The sequence below is a fragment of the Globicephala melas genome, chromosome 8 (assembly GCF_963455315.2).
Source record: "Globicephala melas chromosome 8, mGloMel1.2, whole genome shotgun sequence".
Classification (NCBI taxonomy): Eukaryota; Metazoa; Chordata; class Mammalia; order Artiodactyla; family Delphinidae; genus Globicephala; species Globicephala melas.
The window spans coordinates 93528172-93545604 of NC_083321.1; the positions used below are offsets into that span (position 1 = coordinate 93528172).

Genomic DNA, 17433 nt, shown 5'->3' on the forward strand with positions numbered 1-17433 from the left:
ACAACAGAATATTTAGGAATAAATTTAACCAAGGAGATGAAAATTTTCTACACTGAAAACTATAAGACATTGATGAAAGAAATCAAAGAAGACACAAATAAATGGAAAGATATCCTGTATTCATGGATTGGAGAAATTAATATCAATAAAATGTCTATAATATTCAAAGCCACCTACAGATTCAGTGTAATTCCTATCAAGATTCCAATGGCACTTCTTATGGAAATAGAAAAATCAATCTTAAAATTTATATGAAACCACAAAAGACCCTGAATAGCCAAAGCATTCTTTTATGAGAAGAAGTGGGAGGTATCACATTTCCTGATTTCAAGCTATATTATAAAGCTATAGTAATAAAAACAGTATGGCTGTGTCATAAAAACAGACACATTGACCAGTGGAGCAGAGCTAAGAGGCCAGAAATAAACCCATGAATATACGGGCAACTAATATTTGACAAGAAAGCCAAGAATACTCAATGAAGAAAAGACAGTCTCTTCAATAAATGGTGCTGGGAAAACTGGATGTTCACATGTAAAAAAAATAAAGCTAGATCTGTATATTACACCACTCAGAAAAATGAACTAAAATTGGATTGCAGACTTAAATGTAAGACCTGAAATCATAAAACTCCTAGAAGAAAACAGAGGGAAAAAATCTATTTGAAATGGGTCTTGACAACTTTTTTTTTTTTTTGATATGACACCAAAAGCAAAGGCAACAAAATAAAAAATAGACAAATAGGGCTACGTCAAACTAAAACGCTTCTACACAGCCAAAGAAACAATCAACAAAGTGAAAATGCAACTTACAGAATGGGAGAAAATATTTCAAATCACACATCTGATAAGGGGTTAATATCCAAAATACATAAATAACATACAACTCATTAGCAGGAAAATTAATAATCCAATTTAAAAATGGGCAAAGGGCCTGAATAGACATTCTCCCAAAGAAGATATTCAAATGGCCAAAGGTACATTAAAAAGGGGCTCAACATCACTAACCATAGGGAAATGCAAATCGAAACCACAATGAGGTATCACCTCACACCTATCAGAATGGCTATAATAAAAAAACATAAGAGGGACTTCCCTGGTGGTGCAGTGGTTAAGGATCCGCCTGCCAATGCAGGGAACACTGGTTCGATCCCTAGTCCGGGAAGATCCCACATGCTGCGGAGCAACTGAGCCCGTGCATCACAAATACTGAGCCTGTGCTCTAGAGCCCCTGAGCCACAACTACTGAGCCCACATGTTGCAACTACTGAAGCCCGCATGCCTAGAGCCCATGCTCCACAACAAGAGAAGCCACCACAATGAGAAGCCCATGCACCGCAATGAAGAGCAGCCCCCGCTCACCCCAACTAGAGAAAGCCTGCTCATCGCAATGAAGACCCAACACAGCCAAAAAATAAAATAAAATAAAATAATTAATTAAAAAATAAATTAAAGAAACAAGTAATAAATGATGTGTAATCTAATGAAAAAATATGAGATTTCCATCAATAAATTTCCTATTAAAAAAAAACGTAAGAGACAAATACTGGCAAGGATGTGGAGTAAAGGGAACCCTTGTGCATTGTTGATGGGATTGTAAACTGGTACAGCCACTATGGAAAACACTATGGAGGTCCCTCATACCATCTGATCCAGCAATTCCACTTCTGGGTATATATTTGAAGAAAACAAAATCATTATGTTGAAGAGATATCTGCACCCCCATGTTCACTGCAGCATTATTTACACTATCTAAAAATGAAAATAACCTAAATATCCATCAACAATGAATGAATAAAGAAATTGTGGTGTATATATATGCAATGAATACTATTCAGCCATAAAAAAAATAGTCCTGCCATTTGTAACAACACGAAAGGGCCTAGAGGGCATCATGCTAAGTGAAAAAGTCAGACAGAGGAAGAGAAATGCTGTATGGTCTCACTTAAATGTGAAATCTAAAAAAACAAAACAACCAAGTTCATAGAAAAAGAGATCATATTTGTGGTTACCAGAGGCAAGAGGGTGGGGGTGGAGGAATTGAATGAAGGTGGTCAAAAGGTACCAACTTCCAGTTACAAGATAAATGAGTACTAGGGATGAGATGCACAACATGATGACTGCTGTTAACACTGCTGTAGGGTACATTTGAGAGCTGCTAAGAGAGCAGACCCTAAAAGTTCTCATCACAAGGAAAAAAATGTTTTCCTTTTTTGTATCTGTGTGAGATGGTTGATGTTAACTAAACTTATTGTGCTAACCACATTGCAATACATGCAAGTCATTGTGCTATACACCTTAAATATATACAATGCTGTATGTCAATTATATCCCAATAAAACTGAAAGAGAAAATAAAAACATTTAAAAAAAACAAAGTGGAAACTATGTCATGGGACTATGGGTGATTTATTTTTCCTTCTTTGTAAACTTTTCTGTACTTCCAAATTTTCTTTAATAAATATGAACTGCTTTGTAGAAGAAAAACATTTCTAATTTAAAATGAGATCATTTCAAAATCCCATTGTTTGGGAATATGAATGCTTCAAAATGTTATGGTTTGTTAGGACTACCTGTCCTTAGGGTACTTGGAAAGGGATGAACTTTCAAAATGGGAGAGTCAAGGAGCCAGCTATAAGGAACCAGGGAATACAAAATCTAGGGAATGGGGCAGGCAGATGAAGCTGACACTAGACACAAGAATTCTGAATAAAAGATGAGTGTCTGAGTGAATGAGCAGAATTCTTAAGAAGCTCAACAAACCCCAATCAGGGTATATTCCAAGAAACCCAAAATGACTGGTGTCCTTATAAGAAGAGGAGATTTGAACACAAACATTTACAGAGGAAAGACCATGTGAAGGTACAGGGAGAAGACAGCCATCAGCAATCCAAAGAAAGAGGCCTCAGAAGAAACCAACCCTGCTGACATCTTCTTTTTTTAATGTTTTAATTTTATTGGGGTAGAATTTATTTACAATGTTGTGTTAGTTTCAGGTGTACAGCAAAGTGATTCACTTATACATATACATACATTCATTCTTTTGTAGATTCTTTACTCATACAGGTTATCACAGAATATTGAATAGTGTTCTCTGTGTTATACAGTAGATCCTTGATGGTTATCTATCTTATATATAGCAGCGTGTGTTCATACCAAGCTCCTGATTTATCCACCCCCCCATGTTTCCCCTTTGGTAACCATAAGTTTGTTTTCAATATCTGTAAGTCTGTTTTGTAAATAAGTTCATTTGTACCTTTTTTAAATAATTAGAGTCCACATATGAGTGATATCATATATTTGTCTTTCTCTGACTTACTTCACTTAGTATGATAATCTCTAGGTCCATCCATGTTGCTGCAAATGGCATTATTTCATTATTTTTTATGGCTAAGTAATATTCCATTGTATATATGTACCACATCTTCTTCACCCGTTCCTCTGTCAATGGATATTTAGGTTGCTTCCATGTCTTGGCTATTGTAAATAGTGCTGCAATAAACATTGGGGTGCATGTATCCTTTTGGATTATCGTTTACTCTGGATGTATGCCAGGAGTGGGATTGCTGGGTCATACAGTAGTTCTATTTTAAGTTTTTTAAGGAGCCTCCATACTGTTCTCCATAGGGGATGTACTAATTTACAAACCCACCAACAGTGTAGGAGGGTTCCCTTTTCTCCACAACCTCTCCAGCATTTACTGTTTGTAGACTTTTTGATGATGGACATTCTGACTGGTGTGAGGTGATACCTCACTGGAGTTTTGATTTGCATTTCTCTGATAATTAGTGATGTTGAGCATCTTTTCATATGCTTCTTGGCCATCTCTATGTCTTCTTTGGAGAAATGCCTATTTAGGTCTTCTGCCCATTTTTTGATTGGGTTGTTTGTTTTTTTGACATAGAGCTGCATGAGCTGTTTGTATATTTTGGAGATTAATCCCTTGTCGGTCACATCATTTGCAAGTATTTTCCCCCATTTTGTGGAACCCTGCTGACATCTTGATCTTGGACTTCTTGCCTCCAGAACTGTGAGAAATAAATTTCTGTTGTTTAAAAGTTATTTTGTTATGGCAGCCCTACAAAACTAATACACTTTTTAACAGAAACAAGAGAAACCAGAAGACCAGGGAATGATATTTTTAAGGTGCTGACAGAAAATAACTGTCAACCTAGAATTCTATAATCAGCAAAAATGTCCTTCTGAAATGAAAGTGAGAACTTTCGCTTCTGGACAAGATAGAGTAACAGGGACCATTTTACCTTCCCACCTGAAACAACCACTGCCCCCCACATGGAAAAAATATATGTAAGTATATATATTTAAATATATATATATATACAGATTTTCAGGATCTTGAAATTCAGGCAACAAAAGACAAGAACCCTGAAAGCCCTATGATTGCCCCAACATGTTGCCTTGAGAGAGTTTCCAGGCCATAGCACAGGGAGGGGGAACTCAGGTAGAGCCTATGCAGCTGGGGTTCATTGGATGGAATACCAGAGAGGAGAGAGCTACACGCAGAGAGAACATCAAAAATCTGAAGGAGGTTCCCTTCAAGTATTCAGCAGAGTACTGATTAGTGTGTCCAAAAGACGAAACTACCAGAGGCCATGCAAAGAACCATCTGAAAGAATAAGACTGAACTGTACCTGATGCTCACACAGAACTGGAAACAGTACCTGTCCCCACTATCCAGACTGGAGAAACTAATAATCCACAGGGCAATGGGTACAGTTCTCAGGGTAGTCTTGCCTCAACAGAGGAGAATATTTGCCAGACTCACCTAAGAAATCACGAAAGCAAGACACAAAAGGATAAAACTTTTGCTAAGTAAACTTAATTGCATCCCAGAACACAACTCAATAATAATTATAGGAATACAAAAATAGCCAGCACCCAACAATATAAAATTCACAATGGCTGGCATACAACCAAAGATTATAAGCCATGCAGAGAAACAGGAAAACATGACCCATGATGATGAAACAATCAATCAATTGAAACAACCCAGAACTGACACAGATGCCAGAATTGGTAGAGAAAGACATTAAGACAATTATTATAGCTGTACTTCATAGGTTCAAAAAGTTAAGTAGAGACCAAGATACTTTTATTTTTAAAAATCTCAATTCTAACTTCTAGAGATGAAAACTACAATATCATAAATGAAAAATACACTGAATGGGATTAACAGCAGATTAGACACTGTAGAATAAAAGATCAGTGAACGTGAAGGCATAGCAATAGAAACTACCCAAAATGAAACACAGAGGAAAAAATAGCCACAAAAGAAAAGAAAAGAAAAGAATATCAGTGAGCTGTAGGCCAGCTTCAAATGGCCTAAGATTGGACTCCCTGAAAAATTCCTGAAGGAGATGAGAGAAGGGGTAAACAGAAAAATATTTGAAGAAATGCTAGCAAAATTTTCCAAATTTAATGAAAATTATAAACCCACAGGTCTAAGAAATCAACCAACCAAACAAAAAATCTGAGCACAAGAAACATGTAGAAAACTACACCAAGGCACATTATAATCAAATTTCTCAGTACCAATGTTAAAGAGAAAATTTTAAATGCAGTCGAAGAAGGACATGTTACATACAAAGGAAAGATTAAGATAAGGATATGTCACATCAGAACCAATGTAAACAAGAAGACTATGGAGCAACACCTTTAAAGAACTGACAGGAGGGCTTCCCTGGTGGCACAGTGGTTGAGAGTCCGCCTGCCGATGCAGGCGACACGGGTTCATGCCCCGGTCCGGGCAGATCCCACGTGCCGCGGAGCGGCTGGGCCCGTGAGCCATGGCCGCTGAGCCTGCGCGTCCGGAGCCTGTGCTCCGCAACGGGAGAGGCCACAACAGTGAGAGGCCCGCGTACCGCAAAAAAAAAAAGAACTGACAGGAAAAAACAATCCATCTAGAATTCTATGCCCACAAAAATATCTCTCAAAAATAAAGCTACAGGGCTTCCCTGGTGGCGCAGTGGTTGAGAGTCCGCCTGCCGATGCAGGGGACACGGGTTCGTGCCCTGGTCCGGGAAGATCCCACATGCCGCGAAGCGGCTGGGCCCGTGAGCCATGGCTGCTGAGCCTGCGCGTCTGGAGCCTGTGCTCCGCAACGGGAGAGGCCACAACAGTGAGAGGCCCACGTACTGCAAATAAATAAATAAATAAATAAATAAATAAATAAATAAATAAATAAATAAATAAATAAATGAAGCTACAATAAAGATATTTTCAGTTATACAAAAGCTGAAAGAAATTTCACCCCACACCATTTTCCCCTATTATTAATATGAGAACATTTGATTACAATTAATGAACCAATGATGATACATTTTCATTAACTAAAATTCATACGTTATTCATATTTCCTTAGTTTTTACTTGATGTCCTTTTTCTGTTCCAGGATCCCATCCAGGGTACTACATTATATTGGTTGCCATATCACATTACATTTAGTCATCATGTCTCCTTAAGCTCCTCTTAGCTGGGACAGTTTCTCAGAGCTTTCTTGTTTTTGATGACCTTGACAGTTTTGAGGAGTACTGGTCTGATATTTTGTAGAATGCCTCTCTGTTGGAATTTGTTTGATGTTTTCCTCATGGCTATACTGGAATTACAGGCTCTGGAGAAGAAGACCACAGAGGCAAAGTACTATTCTCATCACATCCTATCAAGGGCAGGTACTGTCAACATGACTTTGATATCACTGTTGATGTTGACCTTGATCACCTGTGTGAGTTAGTGATTGTCAGGTTTCGCCACTATAAAGTTACTCTTTTCCCCCTCTTGCCATACTGTCCTCTGAAAGAAAGTCACCATGCACAGCCCACACTTAAGGAGTAAGCAGTGTTGCTCATTGAGGGTCGAGTATTTACATAAATGATTTGAAATTCTTCTACATGGGAGATTTGTCTCTTTAGTTGGGATTTTCCATATTTTTGCTCAGAGCTTATCACTGTTAGCAGCCAGAGGGTTATCCAGTACAAACTATTCCACCATTACCTGAACTAGACCTTCCCACATCTAACATCTGTTGGACATTTATGCACCATGCACTGTACTAAACAACTTCTATGTATTTAATTTCATTTAATCCTTGCAATAACCGTATACAATAAATACTATTATTCTCATTTCATTGATAAAGAAACTGAGACTCAGAGTTACTCTACTTGTGAACCCCATGGTATTCCTGGCTATGCCTTGCACACCATACCCTAAAAATTGGAGTGAATTTCCATAGACTGTTTGTCCACCCAGATTTTGTGCTGCTTGGTGGACCCTGCTCTGAATCCTCTCCTTCACACATTTCTCAGCCTGTGTCTGAGGCCGTCTATCCTCCCTTCCCTGCTGGGCCTGGTTGTGTAGTAACTAGGCGGGCTCCTCAGCCTGCCCCAAAGCCTACCCCAGAATCCAGTTCCATGGCTTCCCATGGGTGCCTGAACTCTCAGGCACAGAGCAGCCCCAGGGCATGAGGGGTCACAGCCTCACACCTCTGCTCACATGGAAAATGCCTTCTCGCCAAAGGACAAAAACAACTCCTCACACCTATGGAGACCTGAGCGATCTAGAAGACTGTTTCACACTCTGAACAAAATCCCCCACCCAGATGTTCAAAGGTGAGAGAGCAGGGAGGGAATTGAAGACTCAAAAGCCACTATGGTTGGAAAAGAAACCTAACAAGACAGCTTCTGGGCAGTTAACCCACCTGCACCCACAACAGCCCTTAGAGGAGGAATCATGGGTATCAATAAGGCTCAGCTGATTTTAGAGAGTTCAACCACTCAATGCTCAAGGTTTTGCTCTTCCTCACCCCACCCTAAACCTCATCTTGGGCACCACAATGGAGTAAAAACAGGACGCGGGGGCAGAATATCATTTGATATTCACAGAAGCCCTGGAAGGATGACAAGGGACTTATATTTTCACTTTACCATAGAAATGGAGGCTTAAAGATGTAAAGCAATTTGCCAAACTCAGTAGAGTTAGCAAGTTGTCTGACCCCGTCTTGGCCTATTCACACAGATGGTTTGATGGAAAAGACTAGGGCCAGTGTCATTACCAAAACATCAAGTTGAGGCACCTAGTAATACTGGCCAATAAACAAAGATGTAGATGAAAATTGTTGGCCAAAAGAGTACTCCGCAAAGTTGGGGGTGACGCACAAGCCTGGAATGACTAGTGTTTATCAAAGAGGGTTCTCTGGAGACAGTGTCGAATATTCTGCAGAAGGAGGGAAGAGGAGGCAGGAAGAAGGCCAGATGGGTCCACACTCCCAGAACATTCATCTGACTGCCATCTCCTGGAACACTATGCCTGGCGTGGGGCCCCTGTGCAGAAACCACTTGGTGGCATCTACCCCGGAAACCCATTTGGATCAAGCACTGCAGGCAGCAGAACTGGATCTGGAGTCCCAGGAGAGGAAACAATCAACCTCAGTGTTCTGCTCCCAGCCAGACAGGTCTCTGAGGGTTGCCAGCACTTGGCCTACTGCCTAGCACACAGTGGGGCTATATTAGAAGTTGGTTGACTTAAGTGCTCCTGAAAGAGACTGAAGTACAGAGAGGTGAAGTCATTCTCCCAAGACCACACAGCAGTAAGTAGTAGAAATGAGATTCAATGCAGGTCAACAGGCTATTCAGCATTCAAGCCCTCATGCTTTCCCCTCCACCCTATAGTCTCTTGCCTCAAGGGCCAGAAGAATGTCACTTTCTTGTCTTCATCTCTGTAGCTCCCGACACAATGTCTGCCACACAGTAGGCTCTTATGAATTTTTTGTTGATCAAAGCTTAGAGGTCTGCCCTTAACACTGAGTTCAGGCGGTTTCCTTGCAAAACCACATGGCATACTGGGCAGGAAGTGAGAGGATGAGGCCTGAGGGAGGAACGGGGAGGAAGGGTTCTAGGATACCAGGCAGGGGCCACGAGTTAGGACTGGTCTAAAGCATGGGGAGAAGGCACAACAGACTGACCCCCTCACACAGTGCCTGAAACCCACACCCCTCTCCCCGTGGGCCCCACCCCAAGCCCTGCACATCCTGCCGGTGCTGGTCATGCCCTGGTCCCGCCATCTGTTCCCTCTGCCTGCAACACTCTTCCCTCCCCTCTTAACCTGGTGACCCCAACTCGTCCCTCAGATTTCAACTCAAGCAGCACCTCCTCATAGAAGTTCTCTTGGGCCTTTGTCACCAGGTCAGGTCCCAATTATGGACTCTCATAGCACTTACCACAGTTGCAATTTTGCATATTATATAGATGATTATTTGATCAACACCCATCTCCACTTCTAAACCGTAAGGCTATGAGAAGGCTCTGCTTCGCTCACCATGTCTTCCCAGTGTCCTGCAGTGTCCGGTATTGAGTAAATGCTCAATAAGTATATGTTCAATCAAGGTATGATTGAATGAATACAGAAATGAATGTTGAAACTGGTCACTGTGGTAAGATGAAAATGGCTCTCCAGAAGCTATCCATGTCCTAATCCCTGGAACCTATGAATGGTCCCTCCTATGGAAACAGGGTCTTTGCAGATGTGATTAAATTAAGGATCATCAAAATGAGTCCGACATAGACTTCCCTGGTGGTCCAGTGGTTAAGATTATGAGTTTCCACTGCAGGGGGCACAGGTTCACTCCCTGGTCAGGGAACTAAGATCCCACATGCTGCACGGTACAGTCAAAAAATAAAATAAAATAAAATATAAAATAAAATGATAAGATAAAATAAAATAAAACTATTCCTTTAAAAAAAATGAGTCCTACATGTAATCACATTTAGGTTCCTGAGAAATTCTTGTAATTAAAGAGACAGGGAGATTTGACACATACACCTCACCCTGGCTGCCTTGGGTTCTGGGTCTCTCACAGGGGGACGTGGTTGTACCCAAACACCTGCCAACAGGCCTCAACCTAGTTCTTTGCCTGGCAACCTCCCAACTGACCTACAGCTGGAACGTCCCATCTGCTTCTTTTTGCCTGTGGCTGGTGGGAGTAGGGGCGAAGAGGAGAGTGGTGATGTAGGGTCAGACAGGCCTGGACTGGACCATTTGCTGAGTAACCTTGGGAAAATCATATAACCTCTCAGTTTCCTCCTCTGTAAAATGAGAAAAGAATACCTCAGAAAGGATCAGATGAAGTAATAACAGCGCATTAGGCAGCACAAAAATAAACGCTAGGTTTCCTTTTCCCCTCGCTTTCAAACTAAGCATCCTCCAAGGCAAACACAGTCTCTTTTTCATTTTTGTCCCCCGGTGCTAATCACAGTGGCTGACACAGAGCAAGTACTCAATGAATACTAGCAGATTCAAGCTGTTGACCCAAGAGGGAGAAGGGCCGTGAGGAAGATGTGGCAATAACGGACTTGGTTATCAAAGTGGGACCTCAGAGGAGCTGAGTTACTGACTTATGCTTTAGTATGTAAGGACCAGAGTTGGTGTGGGGAGGAACGTTAAATGGAGAGGGGGAAAGAATTGAGTCCTGAGCACAAGAACACATGTCATGGAAAGAGGCCTCTACTCCAGGAGCCAGAAGAAGTAGCTCATTATATGATTGCACAGGGAGCATCTCCTGAGAACAATGGATGGGCAAGTATCCAGGACTCACATGGAAAGCCTTCTGTTAATTTATAAATGTGGACACAGGTAGTGACCACTTGCAAAACTTTCATGAACCCCAGAGCATTTATTCACTTCAGCTTTCTGAAATTAGGCTTAGAATTTCCACAATTGGTAACATTAAACATGAGTCACCTCTTTGGAGCTTCCTACCGTACATCGAAGTGTTGATAAATGGTATATATTTCTGAACACTTATTACTTCATCAAAGAATTTTTATGTGTTAAAAAAAATGTGTTTACCAAACCGAAGTTCTAAGAAGGGTAAAGGAACCTCACCATATTCAAGAACTCTAAAAAGCTGCAGAAGAAATGCTCATTTTTCTCTCATGGGTCCTGAGAATTTTCCACTTGGGTTCCTTTGGTGTCTGGGAGGAGGGGCTGAGGGGGGAGAGAAGGGCAGGTTCGTGCAGGCAGAAAGGAAGGGCTACTGGCCACCAGAAAGACCAGCAGGACTTCCTGTCATCAGTCACCCAACTGCTGGCTTGTGAAAAAGAGTTTGGAACAAGGTGAGAAGGACAACTCACTTGCTTTTATGTCCCAAAAGGTCAGATGGCCACAGAATGAATCTGGGGGTGAGGTGTGAACTTGTCTATCTAACTGAGCTCCTCCTCTCTGACTTTCATTTTCCTATAGATGATAAGAATTTGAACTGCACCCTCGGACTGTAGAACTTCCCTCTTCCATGCTCCCCTCCCACGCACCCATCCACTGGGAACATGTGCACACTTTCTACGCACTATGCCCGCCTGACCTCCAATGATCATTTCTTGTATTCGTCATTAATTCTGTGAAAGAGGAAAGGCCTTATTTCCAGTATGTCCTGGGGAAAGTGCTGGAAGAGAAGCAGGGGTACAGATGAATTGTCCGCCACGTAAGGATTCCAGGATTCCAAGGGGCAACAAGATCTCTTGGAGCCATGAGGGGACGGGGAGAACAGGCTTTGGGTTATGACCTGGTCAATATATGTTTGGCCTGGCAGTGACCAGAAAGGAGACCCAATCCACAAGAAAAATACCAGCAGTACTAATACTCTACATGTGTATTACACCTTAGAGTTTACAAGACACCTTACATCTAAGCTGGTCCTTAGACGTTATTTATTACAGGTTTAACTCCCTTGAAAGTACATGCTCCTGATCAGGCCAGCGTATGACTAATTTTTGTATCCCACAGGACCTAGTCAAGGGTACTTAACAAACGTTTGCTTACATTAATCCTCTCGACAACCCCAATAGGCTGTAAGAAGAGGTATCATCTTTATATTATAGGTACGAAACCTGAGACCTGGGGAATTTGTGACCTGCCCAAAGGCACAGATGACAACTGACAAACTGGGGCTTAAACCCCAGTTTTAGGTCTTCCCACCCCGCACTCCTACTGCTGCCAGAGGTACAGTGGAATGGATACCTTTAAATTCTTGAAACTGAAAAACTGTATTTCAAGGGTTACAAGCAATTTCTATATCACAGAGTAGTAATTAGGATTTATCTTTAGGTGGGAGCCTCCCTCTGTCCTGGGTGAACCTTCTTAGTCATGTCAATAGAAAGTAAGCATATGCCCATAGTTTTGGGCAAAGGCCCAGACGTCAGTAGTGGACCCAAGACAGGTCCCTCAGACCGAGGTCTAGAGGTTTTGTTTGGCAATGTCAACTGAGTATCTCCTTAGCAGATCCATGGCCTGGAGAAGTTAGAAAAATAGGCTGAATTTAGACTGTCCCATCCCACACCTGAAAATCACTGTTCTTTGTTGTGGCTTTGCTCATAGAAGACCAGGAGCCCAGACACGCACAGGAGAAGCAGGCAAACCTGGTCTCTTCCCCTCCGTGGAGGAATGGCTGTGCAGGGCCCTGGATTATGCTTGACATGCCACTGTCTGGGCCATACAGATGCTGTCCCACCTGTGCTGTTATCTGAGGCTAAGGCAGACTTAAGGAAATACGCCAGCAACTAGCCCTTTGTGGGCCACTGGAGCCACACTATACCTTGGGGTGGGGCTAGGAATTTCCCTTGAAGGATATTGATGCTCTTCCTGTGAATCATCTTAAAGAGAGAAATAAGAAGAAGAAGTAGTGGGCTTTGAGCAGGGAAAGGAAGGCCTCTCCCTTCTCTGGAGGCAAGAAAGTTGTTCAGAGAGGCCTAGAGATTTCCAAAGGTGGGAGGCTAACTGGTTTCTTCCTGCCACAATGACTGCCAGGAGCTTAAGGAAAGTTTTCAGAAGGGGACCAAACTGGTGGGAGCTCCGAGTGGCTACTTCTTAAAGTGGCTGAAAACTATCTCTTTGGTACTTCTGCTATTTGCAAGCCTCCAACAGCAAGTCAAAATGTGATGGGCCCTGTGTCCACACCTGAAGTGAGCAGCTGCAGCCCAGCACCATGAGACCCTAGGAGGTGAGGTGTGAGACTGCCAGGAGAGCCCTGGGCATGGGAGACTTCCCTGGAGAACCCCACAAGTTCTCTGGGAATGGAAGCCCAAGAGCAGATGAACTTCTTCCCTTCGTAGGACAGGAGCTCAGACTGCTGTTAAGTTTACAATTAAAGGGAAATGACACCCCTAAACACTGGAGAAGTCAAAGTCATCTGGACTACAGAAGGAAAACACAGCTGTTTCTTGAAGGGAATGGGATATTTTTGTCAGTGTTCTTAATCTCTCGTACCCAGGTTCATGAGAGCAATGGCAATGGACTAGGTGCTCACCCTTCCTGATAAGATGATTGGAGGCGAAGAGGAGTCCAAGTGTGGTCAAAGGCCCCAGTTGTCCTGGGGTGGGGTGGGGTTCAGCACAACATACAGCCTGGAGAAAGGATGAGTGAATGCAGACAAGGGGAAAGGGCACTGGCCCCCTCTAGTTAGTATGAGGCCTTTCTGCTGAATATTTCTACTAGCCACACTCCCTCTTATTTGGGAAGCCTTTATCAGTTGTCAGAACACTTCTGTATCTGGCCTTGCAACAGCCCAGGAAGGTTACAATTCTTCCAATCCTGTCATTAGCTAATAGAGGTAAAGGGACTGGTGCAAGGGCACACACCTGGCAGTGGCCAAGCTAGGGCGAGAAATGGGTCTCCTGTCTCTGAGGCCCACAGGTTGCTCCCAGCAGCCTTGTGGATCTTGGCCACTGGCCAAGAATGATATCCCAAGTAGACTGCAGGCTTGAGATGGCCCTTGGCCCCAGCTCTGCTGATTCAAGAGAATTAGCAGGGGAGGTCCCTCACCCGGGAGACCAGTATTTCTTCCTCTTTTCTCTTTGCTAGGGGGCACAAAACATGACACGTGATTCACATGGTCTTCATAGTTCCACAAGCCTATTTGTCGGGGCCTGTCAGGCAAAGAGTTGAACTTCAATCAGATCAGGGTTTTGATTCTGCCACTAACTAGCTGAGTCACCTTAGCTAGTTACCTCTGTACTCTGGGTTTCCTCTTCTATTTAAAATGCAAATCTGCCATGTCTCTCTCCTGCCCAAAACCCTTTAGGGAGGCCTATTACCCACCCAACTAAAATTCAAGCAACTCTCCATTCAAGTCTGAGCCACCATCTGAACAGAAGAGAGAAGGACATTCAGAAGGGGGTTCTGTCCCTGGTGAGCTCTTTTATTCTCATCCAGGAGAGAGCCAGGCAGACGGTGAATGGATGTGAATGTTAATTAGGTTCTGTAACCAATAGCAAGAAGGCTCCTTCTGGGGCTGGGCTGGCCCTTGATGACCTCTTCCCCTCACATCTGTCATTCTCCTTGACCCAGTGACTACCAAGTATCCCCAGGCAGCTTCCTTTTCTCTGATTTCTTCTCGGGGTTGGTTCCATTGAGGTCTCTCCCCCTGTTATGTTTAGCTCTGACACAGTGATCACAAGGCCTGGAACTTCCCTCATCACTAGTCCAGGGACAGAAACTGCAAGCCGTGTTTGTTACCACACTCGAGCTGGACTTCCTGCCGCTCAGATGACCACCCTACCCCACAGTGGTGCCCATTCAGAAGCATCAAACTGAAGACCAAGATGAAGTAGAGCGAAAATGGGACAACGGAACCATCCAAAGCCCAAAACTTGTCCTAAAATTTTCCCAGTGTGGCCATGGGGGCAAGGCTCTGCCCACATGTTCTCTGGGGCTCCTCACCTTCCCTCTTCCCACCATACTCAGCCCTGAGCTGTTCCTCCTCCCCGACCCACACCCTCCTCTCTTTCTCTCTCTCAACTCAGTAGACACTTGTCTTTTCCAAGAACTCTTCCAAGATTGGGAAGGGCATTTTTTTATATGGTTGCAAAAGTATGAGCTCTGGAGTCAAACAGACCTGGATTGTAATCTTAGCTCTGCCACTAAGTGGCTGAGTGATGCAAACAAGTGATGTTGTCCCTGACTTCACTTCCCCGTCTGTAAAGCATTAATAATTATGTCAGTCTAGAGGGGGTAGTAATAAGGATTAAATGAGACAATGTTTGCACATTAATCAGGGTAGTTAACATTAGCTGCTATAACAAAAATTCCAAAATCTCGGTGGCTACCTACAAGAAGAGTGTGCCCCACACTCAAGTCACAGGCTGATGTAGATTGGGTGTCTTTCCTGCATAGCTCCCCTCCAAGAGGTGATTCAGGGACCCAAGCTCCTTCCATCCCCTTGGAGTCCCCTTGGAGTCCCCACTAGGCCCCCTCCACTGGCTGACAGAATAGCAAAGACAGAGTTAGAGGCCAGGCCAGGAAGTAGCACCCATCAATTCAACTTTACATTGGTTAAAACCCAGTCACATATTCCACCTAATTGCAAAGCAAGCTAGGAAATGTAGTTGTCATGTGTGCCCAGGAAGAGGAAATGGAATTGCTAACCATCTAGCCAGTCTCTGATACAACATATTAAGTATTTAGCAGAATGACTGATACGTAGTAAGAGCTCAATAAGCAAAGGATACTATTATAATTACTTTCTATTATCTGTCCCAATACTGGTATGAATACCAGAAATCACTGAACCTTACTTAGGTGGACTTTTCACAACACTGAGATTGAATAACTGAATACAAACCAAAATAAACACTGAATTTCTTAAAAGAAAAAGATACAGTAATCATATGTCTGACATAACTTCTGTTCTAGGTGCTTTCTTTGAGGCACCAGGATACACTGGAATAGTCTACATTCAAATGCTGACTCTGCCCTGAGCAAAACATTAACCTATGTCAGTCACAGTGGTTTCCTCTTCTTAAAATAGGAATGCTAATTTACTCACTTTACAGGATTCTTTTAAAAATGCCATATTCCCTCATATCTAAGCATATACTTCCCTCTGTCTGGAACACCCTCCTTGTCCCCTCTTCACCCAGCTACCTCCTACTGATTCCTCAGGTCTCAGCTTAGATGTCACCTCCTCCAGGAAACCTTCCCTATCCTTGACCCCAGTTGTGGTAGAGTGTCTGTCTCCTGTGTCCCCATGTGAGCCTGTATTTTCCTTCCCAAAGCACTTACCACAGCATATTAAAAATCTCTGTTCACTTTCTGTCTCTAGCTGAGTGTTCATTTCTTGTGGAAAGGGACCTTGTTTTCACCACCATTTTTTCCTCAGCCTCAACAATGTGCAGGCACATAATATCCCCAGGTTCATAATGATATGCATTAAATGTATGTCATATGAATGAATTAAGAAATCCTGATCCTTCTGCAAAATGGTGAGGGGGTATAGATTGTAAACTCTTACAATTCAACACAAAACTAAAAGTAAAGACAAGTTCAGAAAGACACAGCGCAGCATACTCCTTGTAAAGGTCAACGGGAACTAAGAAGTCATTTCAGACAGCAGCCACACCCTCGGGTCATGCCTGGGTACTTCTGAGCAATTGGCTAACTTTTCATCTCTCAGTTGAGCAACAGAGGGTGCAAAAAATATCCTCACACATTAAAAACCTCCAGGCTGATGTAAGAGTGTGGCAACAAGAGCTGTCCACTTAGGGTGGCCCTGGCTGACCATATGTCCTGCTGGGCTTGCATATACCACTCTTCGCTATCCATGTGGCCAGTGCATCCGACCACCATCAAAAAATGAGGTCCTGGGCTTCCCTGGTGGCTCAGTGGTTAAGAATCCGCCTGCCAATGCAAGGGACACAGGTTTGAGCCCTGGTCCGGGAAGATCCCACATGCCGCGGAGCAACTAAGCCCGTGCGCCACAACTACTGAGCCTGCGCTCTAGAGCCCGCGAGCCACAACTACTGAAGCCCACGTGCCTAGAGCCCATGCTCCGCAACAAGAGAAGCCACAGCAATGAGAAGCCCGCGCACCACAGCGAAGAGTAGCCCCCACTCGATGCAACTAGAGAAACGCAGCGACGAAAACCCAATGCAGCCAAAAATAAATTAATTAAATAAATAATTTTTTAAAAAAATGAGGTATTTCTAGTCCCAAGGTAGATCTTCAGATACAGGATGGGACTTCCATCCCACCCCCCGCCCCCCATACACGCACATAGTCTGAAGCACATGCCACCACCCAACAACAGTGAAGTGGACAGTTTGTCTCCCATGCCCAGTTACCTTCCCTGCACCTGGAGTGAAGTGTCAGATGAGCCAATTGACAGAGGTATGAGTGACTGATGACGTTTATCCAGTTCTTCCGAAGCACTATTACCCAGCAGGAAAAAAAAAAAAAAAATGTGGTGCTCCAAGGACAATGGTGCTTCAAGGACAAAGGACGACCCTGCCTGAAAAAGTGTCAGCGTTACACCCCCTACCGGACTCTTAATCGCCCTCCCCACCATGTTGCAATGGTTAGGAAATTTCTGAGCCCACCTGGGCAACGGGACCTGTCCCAAATAAGGAAAGGCATATGCCCTGTCCCACTCC

At 43.3% G+C, this 17433-nt stretch overlaps 1 protein-coding gene across 2 annotated transcripts in view; it reads right to left on the minus strand.

Annotated features, from left to right (window-relative positions):
- Positions 1 to 17433, minus strand: part of TMPRSS13 (transmembrane serine protease 13) — a 170454-nt gene that overhangs the window by 59138 nt on the left and 93883 nt on the right. The gene's annotated exons all lie outside the window — the stretch shown is intronic.